Raw genomic sequence first — 14,888 nt, forward strand, 5'->3', positions numbered from 1 at the left:
ATATCCTATTTTGAGAATTGCAATATTTTGCCTTCTTGCTGCTTTGGAAAAATAGATTCAAATCTAAGGCAGAAGATGTCACATGGCAAGTCCTTAATTGTTGCGATTAGGTCTAATAAGCGCGCTTCCCTGCTGTTTGTAGAATGTCTCTGACTTTTGATCCTGACATCTGTATCTTACAATGATTTCACTCCGCTCTGACATTCTTTCTGATGTTGATCCAGGAATTAATGGATTGTAAAAAAGCTGGCAGGATATCATTTAAAAAATAGAATTCTTACTGAACAAGTGATGAAAAAGGTATAAAAAGTCTCATATGTAAGTTCTGATATTAACACTTTTATTGAATTGTTTTATGGAGACGGCCTATAAAAAAGTGATGAAGTAACGGAACTTTTCATCTATCTGTCACCTGGTACAGAAAACACATAGATATAAGCACCTTCAACTATATAGACAATATCTATTGCTGTGGATAAATTGGAAATCAACTCAAAATTAATAGGCCCTAGTGCCAAGTGATTGTCCTCAAAGTCAGCTTCAAATACATTTCTGCTCTGTTGGACATTTGTGGTCCATTACTGAATTGGAGCCCACTAGAGCAGGGTTCCCCAACTCCAGTCCTCAAGGCCCACCAACAGATCAGGTTTTCAGGATTTCCTTAGTATTGCTTGGGAGATAATTGCATCACCTGTGCAATACAAAGGAAATCCTGAAAACATGATCTGTTGGTGGGCCTTGAGGACTGGAGTTGGGGAACCCTGCACTAGAGTTCTTTGTTTGATGGCTTGTGACTATCCATCTTCCTCTTGATTACATTCCAGAGGTTTTCAATGGGGTTCAGGTCTGGAGATTGGGCTGCCCATGACAGGGTTTTGATGTGGTGGTTTCTTAATTTTTACCAGAGCTGTAGTTTTTCTGCATATGGGAGGAACACATTTCAGGGCGATGTTGCTCTGGAAAGTCAATCCATGCCCCAGTGCCAACCACTGAGCCACCTTGTTGCACTATTGATTTTCTCTGTGCACATTTCGTCGGAGCCTTATGTTTGGTGTATACACTGTGAAGAGCTTTTGGCCTTTAAATCAAATTTATCCATAGGGCTCCATAGGGTCCTTTTGGTTTCCATTGATGTTGCATGAACTGACACTGTTTATCAACAGTATTCTGTATATTATATTTGGTGACTGTGCTTTTCTTCCCAGACAGTCATCATAAAATATCGGGATATCTTTTTACAATGGGATGCTATTGGCGATGCGCATTATGTCTCTGAATGCCTACAAAGTAGCATTTGTGTTCTATATGAGATATACTTTAGGAAACATTCCCAATTTGAGCTACAGAAGCACTAAGCTTAATCTAATAGTTAATTGTTAAAAATTTGATTTGCATATTCAAAACTCCACATTCATAAAGTCGTCTTGAAATCCAAAAGCCCCTTTTAATTTGGTACTTTTTCCAGCAGCTTTGTTCTCATCAGGAAATCAAAGATGCTTGATGGTTTTAATACAAAGTACACTTGTTATCAAGTTTCCATTAATTAATAACCATCATTCTATGGCCACGTCCATTGTTCTCAGTGCAATTTGCAGAAAAGAAAAAAAATGGAAGCTGTCAAGTTGCTTAAAACAAAAGAATCTCTAAAATGAAATTTTACACATCGCAGGATATCGACATGTATTTCACTACTGGTTAATTACTAGATGCCAAAGGAATTTTAACATAGCTCACTCACTGACAGCAAATGTGTGACAGGCGGCAGACTGTAACTTCAGTGTATTTTCCGGTGGAGGGACCAGTGGCACATTGCGTTCCATTACGCTGTAGGTGCCTCCAGGACCAAAGGAAAATCTAGGTAATTATACATGTCATTTATTCTAATAGAAAGTTAATCACATTTCTCAATCCTTTGTGCATTTTCTGCCCATCTATTTTACAGTTATTTTTATACTCAGTGATAATTTCAGTGTTATGCAGGAAACCCATCCAAAAAAACCATTCTGGCTGTCACTAGTCAAGGTAACCCTTTGATTGCCAGTAGACTTTGCAGGACAGAGGATCAAACCAGTCAAACACTTTTGGGGCAGCACAGATATAGATAGGTATGTGTATACTGTCTAACCAGTAGGTTATGTTCACACATTCTGGAATAGGGAAATATTTTTAAATACTTTGTAGAAGCATATTTTAGAGAATGTCACAGGTTAATAAACTCCCAGCACCTCAAATTGCATGTAAGAATTTGGAGGGTTTAAAGCTGCATCTGAATCCTAATGTAAACATTCAGGGTGGGTCATCTATATGGATACACCTATATAGAGACACCTAAATAAAATGGGAATGGTTTGTGATAAAGTGGATTGGTCGTCGTGGGCCAGTTGAATGGCCACCAAGGTCTCCTGATCTGACCCCCTTAGACTTTTATCTTTGGAGTCATCTGAAGGCAATTGTCTATGATGTGAAGATACGAGATGTGCAGCATCTGAAACAAAGGATACTGGAACCTGTGCTAGCATTCTGTGGTGTTGCTCTCAGTGTGTCAAGAGTGGGAGAAGAGGGTTGCATTGACAATCCAGCACAATGGGCAGCACTTTGAATACATTTTATAAGTGGTCATAAACTTGTAAATAACTCATGTAAGAATAAAGTTACATTAAAACCAAGCACACCATTGTTTTTCTTGTGAAGTACTCAATAAGTTTCATGTGTCACATGACCCTCTTCCCATTGGAAAAAATAAAGTTGGATCCAAAATGGCCGACTTCAAAATGGCCACCATTGTCACCACCCATCTTCAAAAGTTTCCCCCTCGCATATACTAATGTGCCACAATCAGGAAGTTGATATCACCAACCATACCCATTTAGGTGGATCCAAATAGATGGCCCACCCTGTTCATGCAAAATCGAATGTGGATATATAAGGAATTAATGTGTCTGTCGAGTGTCCTTTATTATTCACACATACTAAGTATGATGTGAGTAAAATGATCCTTTTACAATAAGTACAGTAGTGGAAGTGACTGAGAATAACTGTGACCACATGGAAGTACATGGGACACTTTATGAGTTGGAAGACTATAGACATGCCCTTGGATATAAGTATCGGGGAGAGGCCTAAGCTCAATGGCCATATATTACACAAGATGGATTGCTAGTCTCGTGAGAAATTGCAACACAAACTTGTGAGTCGGGGAGGACATTCAGTTAAGTTTAAGTAGAGATGGTCAAATTGATTCGAGAGGAATCGAATTCTTCTTGAATTTTGAAAAATCTGTATTCTCCAGAATGTGGATTTTCTGTAATTCACTCAGCACGCATTTAGCAAAATAGCGGCAGCAATTTTGCCTAACCAAGCAGGCCAGCAAATGGTAAAAAAAGCAACAAAAACAAAACTAAACTCCTCACCGCTCACATCTCCAGACACTCCACAGCTCACTGCCTGCTGTTCGGTTCTCTGAGCCTCTCCTTTCCTCCACTGCACATCACATCTTAGCGTGTCAGGAGGTTATGACATATAGGGATGTTCAAGGCCTGTTCCAGCCAGAAATCCTGTTCTGAAGTTAAGACACAGAAGATATGGTGCACAACAGCAGAAGGAAGAGGCATTGGGGACCAGTCAAATAGCGGAGTGCGACTGGAGAGGTAAGAGGTGAGATGAGCATTAGTTTTATTTCATTTTTTATATTTAATGTTTATTATACTTTGTGGTCTAGAAGAAGGAACACTCAATTTGCATAGAATAACTTTGCTGCAAAATAAAATTTCCAGTGAAAATCCTTACTATTTGGTGAACTCAAATTTTTACATATCCACTCATCTCAAGTTTTAAGTGATTTTTGATATCATGGTCATTAGAGGTAAAATAAGTAGATCATAGCTCAACTGCCCTGCCACACCATGGTTATGGCTAACTAAGAGTTAAGGTTTCTCCTTGTGGAGAGTGACTAGCCAGGTCTGGCATGCCAGTATGTGGAGACTTAAACTCTTTGTATGGCTTCTCTGGGAAATTAAATATGTAAATTGTCTCGTCAGAGAAAAAGAGGACATGACCTCTAGTGCCACCTATTGGAACTAGTAACCCTACAAATCAATATACACTACTGTTCAAAAGTTTAGGGTCACTTAGAAATGTCCTTATTTTTGAAAGAAAAGCACATTTTTTTCTAATGAAGTTAACATTAAATGATTCAGAAATACACTCTATACATTGTTAATGTGGTAAATGTCTATTACAGCTGCAAACGTCTGGTTTGTAAACCAATGTCTTCATAGGTGTATAGAGGCCCGGCCCATTTCCAAGAACCATCACTCCAGTGTTCTTATGGCAATTTGTGTTTGCTAACTGTGTAAGAAGGCTAATGGATGGTTAGAATACCCTTGAAAACCCTTGTGCAAGTATGTTAGCACAGCTGAAAACAGTTTGGCTGATTAGAGAACCTATAAACCTGACCTTCCTTTGAGCTAGTTGAGAATCTGGAGCATTACATTTGTTGGTTCCATTAAACTCTCAAAATGGCCAGAAAAAAAGAACTTTCATGTGAAACTCGATAGTCTATTCTTGTTCTTAGAAATGAAGGCTATTCCATGCGAGAAATTTCCACGAAACTGAATATTTCCCACAACGGTGTGTACTACTCTCTTCAGAGGAGAACACAAACTGGCTCTAACCAGAGTAGAAAGAGAAGTGGGAGGCCCCGCTGCACAACTGAGAAACAAGACAAGTACATTAGAGTCTGTAGTGTTAGGAACGGCTTAATGCAGCCACAGTGACCACCCGCCCTGGACGCGTGTGCCCACGCGAGAACCTTCAGCCGAAGGCAAGGGGGGACAAAGGTCTTGCCCTGCGGCACAGTGTTTGGCCATTGCAGGGCCCCGTTATCCTGGGGAACAGAGTGTTGACAGTGGTAACCGCAAGTGGAGCTTAGTGCCGGACGCGCCTCGAGACTGGCGCGGGAAACCTCCATGGGCTCTGGGAGTGAACACTCTGGCTCGGGTGATTCCAGAGGTTCAAAGAGCTTGGGAGCCGGAGTAACTTTCCGTCTGGATTGAGCACGCTCCAGTCCGTGCTCTGAGAAGCGGAGATCAATGCGGGTGGAAATGGCAATCAGCTCCTCCAGACTTGCAGGAACCTCTCTGGTAGATAGAGCATCCTTACCATGCTCAGCTAAACCTCTCCAAAACACAGGGATGAGGGCTTTATCAGACCACTTCAGCTCGGAAGCCAGTGTCCGAAAACGAACGGCCTACTGGCTGACTGAGAGGGATCCCTGAATTAATGCAAGGATCTGAACAGAGGTGTTGTGCGTGACCCGAGGTCCCAGGAAGACCTGCTTGATAGATGTTAAGAACTTAGCAGCGGTCTGAACCTCAGGGTCACCACGCTCTCATAGTGGCGAGGCCCACTCCAACGCCCTGCCCAACAGAAGGGAAACAATAAACCCCACCATAGCACGTTCCGTAGGGAATCGCGCAGCCAGTAACTCCAGCTGGATAGAGCACTGGCTCACGAAACCCCTGCAGGAGGCACCATCGCCAGAAACTTTATCGGGCAACGGGAGGCGGGAAACTGTCTGCGCAGGGGAGGACATACGTGAAACCACCTCTGCGATTGCCTGTACAGCAGCTTCAGTAGACTTCGCAGCTGAGATAGCACTCTCAAGAGTAGCCAAGCGGCGCTCTAGCTGGCGAATGTACTGTAGGAGTTGCTGCTGATCTGCCATTACTAGCCAGACCCTGTCGCTAGTATAATGTTAGGAACGGCGGAATGCACTAAATGAAATAAATAATAAAGTGCGTTCGCCGCTCGGGGTCCACCGTGCAGGAGGTGATATCACTGCTGCTAAGTAGTGACAGACGAGCAATATGGCGGTATAACGCGCACGGGTTATAAGTCACCCAGGTGCGCTAAGCAATCTCTGTTTGCTCACAGAGATGCCAGCAGAGGTAAATACAAAAGGCTGAGCCTGTTATTGTCACAGGTCTCAGGTAAGTGCACACATGGTATCTGGTCACAGGAGCGGGACCCAAAGCAGAGGATCTGCGTCCGTCTAGACCTACTGTGCGTGCGGCGTCGCTACTGTGGATGCCAAAGAGGGCTGCAACTGCAGCGCAGCGTAGGACACTGCCGCTAGACGACAAAGCAAGGAAGCAAGCGCAATGTCGGACGCTAGCACTGTGGATGATGTAGTAGTGGCTTGAGGCTTGCCACGCACTGGCGCTGACTCTAAGCTAAGTCCCTGTACACATTCGTAATATCAGAGGGAGGGGATCTTAATGAGTCAGTCACCAGAATCATACATCCATCATCATTCACACAGTAGCAACTAGAGACTATACTAGCGCATGGCGGAACGGCCATGCGTGCTTTTTATAGCCGGGACCTTCCGGAAGCTTCCAGATCTCCACAATGGACCAATGAGATCTGGAGCAGGACCTGGGCACATGACTCCCGATCTTCAATGGGAGATCGTCTCGTGAGCATGCCCAGTAGGAGGATAGACTTAGTCTCTGGAGAGATTTGCTGCAGAGCAATCTCCTCTGCTGTAGATAAACAGTAGAATGTGAGGCTCTGGATTCCTGCAGAGCAGATGCAGAAACCCGACGCCTAACTTGTAGTTTGAGAAATCGATGCCTCACAGGTCCTCAACTGGCAGCTTCATTAAATAGTACATGCAAAACGCCAGTGTCAATGTCTACAGTGAAGAGGCGACTCCAGGATGCTGGCCTTCAGGGCAAAGTGGCAAAGAAAAAGCCATATCTGAGACTGGCTAATAAAAGGAAAAGGATTAATATGGGCAAAAGAACACAGACATTGGACAGAGCAAGATTGGAAAAAAGTGTTATGGACAGACAAATCCAATTTTGAGGTGTTTGGATCACACAGAAGAACATTTGTGAGATGCAGAACAACGGAAAAAAATGCTGGAAGAGTGCATGACACCATCTGTCAAGCATGGTCGAGGTAATGTGATGGCCTTGGGTTGCTTTGGTGCTGGTAAAGTGGGAGATTTGTACAAGGTAAAAGGGATTTTAAATAAGGAAGGCTATCACTTCATTTTGCAACGCCATGCCATACCCCTGTGGACAGCGCTTGATTGGAGCCAATTTCATCCTACAACAGGACAATGACCCAAAGCACACCTCCATATTATGCAAGAACTATTTAGGGAAGAAGCAGGCAGCTGGTATTCTATCTGTAATGGAGTAGCCAGCGCAGTCACCACATCTCAACCCCACTAAGCTATTTTGGGAATAGCTTGACCGTATGGTACCAAAAAGTACCCATCAAGCCAAACCAACTTATGGGAGGGGCTTCGACAAAGCATGAGTGTGACGGACTCAGCTCCTGCTGAGCACATTTTTTGAGTGGACCCTCTAGGTCGTGGCACCCACCCACCGAGGGCGAGCTGACCTTGTGAGAATCCACCCCCTATACAGGGAGTGTCAGGGGCAAGACCAAGGGGGTGAGCCACCACGACTGCTGGGACCAGACGGCTGGCTCAGGGGGACACTATGGGAGTGTCTGACGACCAGGGACAAGCAGGAAGCAAGACAAGACAAAACGTAAGTGCAAGGTATCTTCATTAAGATCTTCAGGATTACATTCAGTGCAAACGTGAAAACAAGCAAAACGTGCAAGGTGCGAGCGTGGGCACGCCAAGGTCCATAGCATAGTATGTGCCAAGTGGCACGCCTAGGTACAGGTAAAGGCACAATGGCATCGGACTCCGGACAGCTGGCGACGATCGACATGATCAAGGCATCAGGCTGCGGACATCAGCTCCGGACATCAGGCCGCAGTCATCCAGCTTACGATCTCTGGCAGCGATCGGCAGGTTCCGGGCATCTGGCAGGCAAACCAGGGTTCAGGCAAGGAGGCACGACAAATATCCAGGCATGGTGCGTGTTAGGGAACACGCCAAGGTCCAAGGCTAGGTGCAAGACAAGGTGCGTGTGTAGGGTACATGCCAGGGTTCACAAAACGAGACAGGATGCGTGTGTAGAGACACGCCAAAGCACAAGGTACAAGACAGAGTGCGTGTGGGGAGACACGCCAAAGCACAAGGTACAAGACAGAGTGCGTGTGAGACACGCCAAAGCACAAGGTACAAGACAGAGTGCGTGTGTAGAGACACGCCAAAGCACAAGGTATGACAGAGTGCGTGTGTAGAGACACGCCAAGGTCAGGGTTCAAGGCAGGGTGCGTGCTAGGAGCCACGCCAGGGTTCAAGGCAGGGTGCGTGCTAGGAGCCACGCCAGGGTTCAAGGCAGGACGCGTGCTAGGAGCCACGCGGGACACACACCTCACTACCAGTGCACACGGCTGTAACGCCAGCACGAGGCACGACCTTGGCACAGGAGGCGGGCAAAGGAACCTTCGTGCTATGAGCCACGCCAGGTTCAGGGCAGGGTGCGTGCTAGGAGCCACGCCCAAGGTTCAAGGCAGGGTGCGGGCTAGGAGCCACGCCAGGGTTCAAGGCAGGGTGCATGCTAGGAGCCACGCCAGGGTTCAAGGAAGGGCTGCGTGCTAGGAGCCATGCAGGAGGCACGCCACACTGGCCAGTGCACACGGCTGTACACAAACACGAGGCACTTACCACGGCACAAGAGACGGCCAAGGGGAACCCACGCCGGGGCTCAAGGCAAGGAACAAGGCAAGAAACAAGGTATGGAACACGGAGCGGAACATAGGCAGAAACAGAGCCAGGTCAGAGCGAGGACAGAGTCTAGCAGCGGAGCGTAGGCCAAAACCCAGAGCCGGGCCAAGGGAGAACCTTGGGACTAGACTTGGAAATGTGCAAGAGAGCACCAGAGGACAGAGTGTGGAAAACCAGGCTGAGACAAGAACATGAGAAGTACTACAAGGCTCAGAATAGCAAAGACCAGACATGGCAAAACAGGCAAGGCAGAGAACAGAGGAAGGACTACAAGTCAAAGAATAGCTAAGGCGAGACATAGCAAAACAGACTAAGACAGAGAACAGCAGAAGGACTGCAAGGCAAAGCAGGCAAAGACAAACATGGCACAAGAGACAACACAAGACATGGCACAAGACAAGAGACGGAATACGAGCACGGAGCGTGTGCAGAGAAGCACTACAGAGCAAAGTGCAAGGGCACAGAATAGAGGGAACAACCCCACAGACCAAGAGCCGTGCAGGGAAGCAACACAATAATCAGGCCCTGAGCAAAGGAAGGGGTGGTCTGATATAGGGCACAGCACCTCCTCTTCCGGGTCAGGACCAGGGGAGAACTTCCTAGTTCAGATGCTCCAGGATCACAGAACGCAGTCACATGATCAGGGTTTCAGACATAACGAGATGATCACCGAACCAGACAGTACAGGATCCTAGGAAAGGTCACATGATCAGACTTTCAGACATGACGAGATGATTGCAGAACCAGACAGTGCAGGATCTTAGGAAACGTCACATGATCAAGGTTTCAGACATGACGAGATGATTGCAGAACCAGACAGTGCAGGATCCTAGGAAACGTCACATGATCAGGGATTCTAGACATGATGAGAAGATCACAGAAAGCAAAGCAGAAACGCAGGCATCTTGCAGCTCAGCAGACATGAGGTGAGTGTGCACACTGCTCTAGGGAACAAGCAGGATAGCAGACACAAGGTGCGCGTGCACATCGCTCCAGGGGTTCATGAGGCAAAACAGACATGGCGGACATGGCGGACGTGACAGTACCCCCCTCTTTAAGCCCCCTCTTACCGGGGCTGGAAAGAAGGAAAAAAAAATTTCCATTCAGCAGAAACTAGAGTTTAACACAAACACTCCAAACAACGTTGATCCGACATCTGAAACGAGCACCTGCACCGGTCAAGATACAGGAGTCGCGGACGAGACACGGAGATCCAGTGGGGAGGACTGTGGGTATACAGGAAAGTCTTCTTACTCTGGCTGCCATCATTTCCAAACGAGTTCCGAGGACAAGGGCCGGGTCTGATTCACATCAGAAGAGTGGCTGGGGTACCGCCATTTTCCAAGCGAGTTCAGAGGACATAGATCAGGTCAGATTCTTCATCAGAAGAGTAGCCGAGGTACCAGCGGAGTCCATGGCCTGATTAACTGTGACGGACTAAGCTCCTGCTGAGCCCATTTTTTGAGTGGACCCTCTGGGTCGTGGCACCCACCCACCGAGGGCGAGCTGACCTTGTGAGAATCCACCCCTATACAGGGAGTGTCAGGGGCAAGACCAAGGGGGTGAGCCACCACGACTGCTGGGTCCAGACGGCCGGCTCAGGGGGACACTATGGGAGTGTCAGACGACCAGGGACAAGCAGGAAGCAAGACAAGACAAAACGTAAGTGCAAGGTATCTTCATTAAGATCTTCAAGATTACATTCAGTGCAAACGTGAAAACAAGCAAAATGTGCAAGGTGCACGCGTGGGCACGCCAAGGTCCATAGCATAGTATGTGCCAGGTGGCACGCCTAGGTACAGGTAAAGGCACAATGGCATCGGACTCCAGACAGCTGGCGACGATCGACATGATCAAGGCATCAGGCTGCGGACATCAGCTCCGGACATCAGGCCGCAGTCATCCAGCTTACGATCTCTGGCAGCGATCGGCAGGTTCCGGGCATCCGGCTGGCAAACCAGGGTTCAGGCAAGGAGGCACGCCAGATATCCAGGCATGGTGCGTGCTAGGAGCCACGCCAGGGTTCAAGGCAGGGTGCGTGCTAGGAGCCACGCCAGGGTTCAACGCAGGGTGCGTGCTAGGAGCCACGCCAGGGTTCAAGGAAGGGCTGCGTGCTAGGAGCCACGCAGGAGGCACGCCACACTGGCCAGTGCACACGGCTGTACACAAACACGAGGCACTTACCACGGCATAGGAGACGGCCAAGGGGAACCCACGCCAGGGTTGAGACAAGAACATGAGAAGTACTACAAGGCTCAGAATAGCAAAGACCAGACATGGCGAAACAGGCAAGGCAGAGAACAGAGGAAGGACTACAAGTCAAAGAATAGCTAAGGCGAGACATAGCAAAACAGACTAAGACAGAGAACAGCAGAAGGACAACAAGGCAAAGCAAGGCAAAGACAAACATGGCACAAGGGACAACACAAGACATGGCACAAGACAAGAGACGGAATACGAGCACGGAGCGTGTGCAGAGCAGCACTACAGAGCAAAGTGCAAGGGCACAGAATAGAGGGAGCAACCCCACAGACCAAGAGCCATGCAGGGAAGCAACACAATAATCAGGCCCTGAGCAAAGGAAGGGGTGGTCTGATATAGGGCACAGCACCACCTCTTCCAAGTCAGGACCAGGGGAGAACTTCCTAGTTCAGATGCTCCAGGATCACAGAGCGCAGTCACATGATCAGGGTTTCAGACATAATGAGATGATTGCAGAACCAGACAGTGCAGGATCCTAGGAAACGTCACATGATCAGGGATTCTAAACATGACGAGAAGATCACAGAAGGCAAAGCAGAAACACAGGCATCTTGCAGCTCAGCAGACATGAGGTGAGTGTGCACACTGCTCTAGGGAACAAGCAGGATAGCAGACACAAGGTGCGCGTGCACACGACTCCAGGGGTTCATGAGGCAAAACAGACATGGCGGACGTGACAATGAGGTGAAATTTCTGCTAGAATACCAAAGGTCTGCAATGCTGTAATTGCTGCAAAGGGAGCATTCTTTGACAAAGGCAAAGTTTGAAGGAGAAAATGATTATTTCAAATAAAAATCTTTTTTTCGAACCTTTTCAATGTCTGGACTAGATTTTAAATTCATTTGGCAACTCATTTGATTAATTAAAGTAGGAGTTTTCATGGAAAACACAAACTTTTGAATGGTAGCTGTATACTCTTTAACAAGCCTTGCAATATGACTTAGGATAAAAGCCAAACAAGAATCCCAATTTGCAGACACTGTGGTTCGGTGTATTGCTACTCATCAATGCAAAGTGTGAGATCTGATTTGGCTAGGCGAAAGCCTAAGACTGGGATATAAAGGGTAAGATATCTCCTTGTGTAGAGTGACTTGCCAGGTCTAGCATGTCAGTATGAGGAGACTTAGCCACTTCACCCCAAAGCCTGTTTTTACCTTCCTGACCAGGTCAATTTTTACAATTCTGACCACTGTCACTTTATGAGGTCATAACTGCAATGCTTCAACCTATCCCAGTGATTCTGAGAATGTTTTCTCATGACATATTGTACTTTATGATAGTGGTAAAATTTATTTGATATGACTTGAGTTTATTTGTGAAAAAACAGAAATATGGTGAAAACTTTGAATATTTTGCAATTTTCAAACTTTTAATTTTTATGCCCTTAAATCAGAGTCATATCACACAAAATAGTTAATAAATAACATTTCTCATATGTCTACTTTATATCAGCGCAATTTTGGAAATATAATTTTTTTTGATAGGATGTTATAAGGGATAATAGTTGACCAGTGATTTCTCATTTTTACAATAAAATTTGCAAAACCATTTTTTTAGGGACCACTTAAACATTTGAAGTCACTTTCATAGATCCATATGACAGAAAATACCCAAAAGTGCCACCATTCTAAAAACTGCACCCCACAAAGTGCTCAAAACCACATTTGAGAAATTTATTAACCCTTCAGAGGCTTCACAGGAATTAATGGAATGTGGAAGGAAAAAAAAAACATTTGCTTTTCTTTCACAAAAATTTTCCTTTAGACCTAATTTTTTTTTACTTTCACAAGAGTAACAGGAGAATATGGACCATACAATTTGTTGTGCAATTTCTCCTGAGCATGGCAATGCCCCATATGTGTGGGAAAACCACTGTTTGAGCGCACGGCAGGGTTCAGAAGGGAAGGAGCGCCTTTTCATTTTTTTAATGTATTTGCTGGAATAATTAGCGGTTGCCATGTCGCGCTTGGAGAGCCCCTGATGTGCCTAAACAGAGGAAACCCCCCACAAGTGACACCATTTTGGAAACTAGACACCTTTGGGAACTTATCTAGATATGTGTTGAGAACCTTGAATCAACAGGTGCTTCACAGATGTTTATAATGTTGAGCTGTGAAAATTAAAAAAAAAATCACATTTTCACAGATAAAACTTTTTATCTCCAAATTTTGCATTTTCATAAGGGTAACAGGAGAAATTGCTCCATATAATTTGTTGCACAGTTTCTCTTGAGCATGCCGATATCCAATATGTGGAGGAAAACAACTGTTTGAGCATACGGCAGGGCTTGGAAGAAGAGTGCCTTTTGACTTTTTGAATGCAAAATTTGATGGAATTATTAGCAGACGCCATGTCGTGTTTGGAAAGCCCCTGATGTGCCTAGACAGTGGAAACCCCCCACAAGTAACACCATTTTGAAAACTAGACCCCTTAGGGGACTTATCTAGATGTGTACTGAGCACCTTGATCCCATAGGTGCTTCACAGAAGTTTATAGCGTAGAGCTGTGGAAATTAAAAAAAAAATCATATTTTTCCTAAATAAATCTTTTTTAGCTCCATATTTTGCATTTTTATAAGGGTAGCAGGAGAAATTGCTCCATACAATTTGTTATACAATTTCTCCTGAATATTCTGATAACCCATATGTGGGGGAATACTACCATTTTGGAAACTAGACCCCTTTGGGACCTTATCTAGTTGTGTATTGAGCACTTTGAACCCCCACGTACTTCACAGAAGTTTATAACATTAAGCTGTGAAAATAAAAAAAATCACATTTTTCCCACAAAAATCTTTTTTAGCTACAAATTTTGTATTTTCACAAAGGCAAAAGGAGCAAAAGGAGAAAATGGACCCCAAAGTTTGTTGTGCAATTTCTCCTGAGTTCACTGATACCCCATATGTGGTCAAAAACTACTTTTGAGGCACAGTGCAAAGCTCAGAAGGGAAGTAGTGCCATATTACAGTGCAGATTTTGCTGCACTAGTTTGAGGGTGCCATGTTACATTGGCAGAGCCCCTGAGGTGCCAGAAAAGCAGGACCCCCATAAGTGACCCCATTTTACCAATTAATCCTCTCAATGAATTCACATAGGGGAGCAGTAGTCCCATCCATTGACACCAGTGAGCAGAGAAAATCAAGAAAGGCACATCCAGCCCATGAATGGCAGCGCTTCCCTGGACTCACATCCAAAAATGATATTTCATATTTTTTTTATTTGATATGTTAAAAAAGGAGATGCAACGCGTTTCGGATACAGTGTATATCCTTCATCAGGTGTCATAAAAACACAGTACAAATCCTATAGTATAAAATTCAGTTACACTTATATATAGTAGCAACCTATTATCCCAGTCTCAGAAACTTGATTTAGGGTGTGGACCAAGTTCAGGAACACACCCACTGATTGATCCAACCTTGACAACATAGATGCAAGAAAAGAAAAAAAAACCCAGAGGAAAAAAAAAACAGAAAACAAAAAAGGCAACGGTCAAACTCTCTCTATGATATCCTTCAATCCATTTACATATAATGTTCCCAGATGATATTTCCAAAATGTTTCTTTCCGGTTTAAAAGAGCATTCCTATTTGCAACCCCAGAGGCTATCTGCTCCGCTGGAGTTAATTTTATGTTAAAAATTTTGTTATGTTTAATTAGCAGATGCCATGAGACTATGTTTTCAAAAGCCGTTTTTTGCTCTATTTCTGTGACCATTAATGCGGGACCGCAGTGTCTGCACAGTGCGTCCCACATATTGCAAACCGCAACTGCATGTGGTGACATATACAACAAAATCACTGTTACAGGTGAGTCTTTGTGAAATCTCAAAGACCTCACCAGTACTATTACATTTGATGGTTTTAGCCCTGTGATCTAGGATCCCACAGGTACAACATTTTTTAGAGGTGCATTTAAAAACTCCGGTTCCTTGAGAAACACCACATAAAATTTGATCCATACTT

The 14,888-nt window shown here is 45.1% G+C and overlaps 1 long non-coding RNA gene across 1 annotated transcript in view; it reads right to left on the reverse strand.

Moving 5' to 3' along the window:
* Positions 1 to 14,888, reverse strand: part of LOC141090277 (uncharacterized) — a 276,063-nt gene that overhangs the window by 156,975 nt on the left and 104,200 nt on the right. The window lies entirely within an intron of this gene.

The sequence above is a fragment of the Dendrobates tinctorius genome, unplaced genomic scaffold (genome assembly GCF_039654945.1).
Source record: "Dendrobates tinctorius isolate UK_male_01 unplaced genomic scaffold, ASM3965494v1 ptg000048l, whole genome shotgun sequence".
Lineage (NCBI taxonomy): Eukaryota > Metazoa > Chordata > Amphibia > Anura > Dendrobatidae > Dendrobates > Dendrobates tinctorius.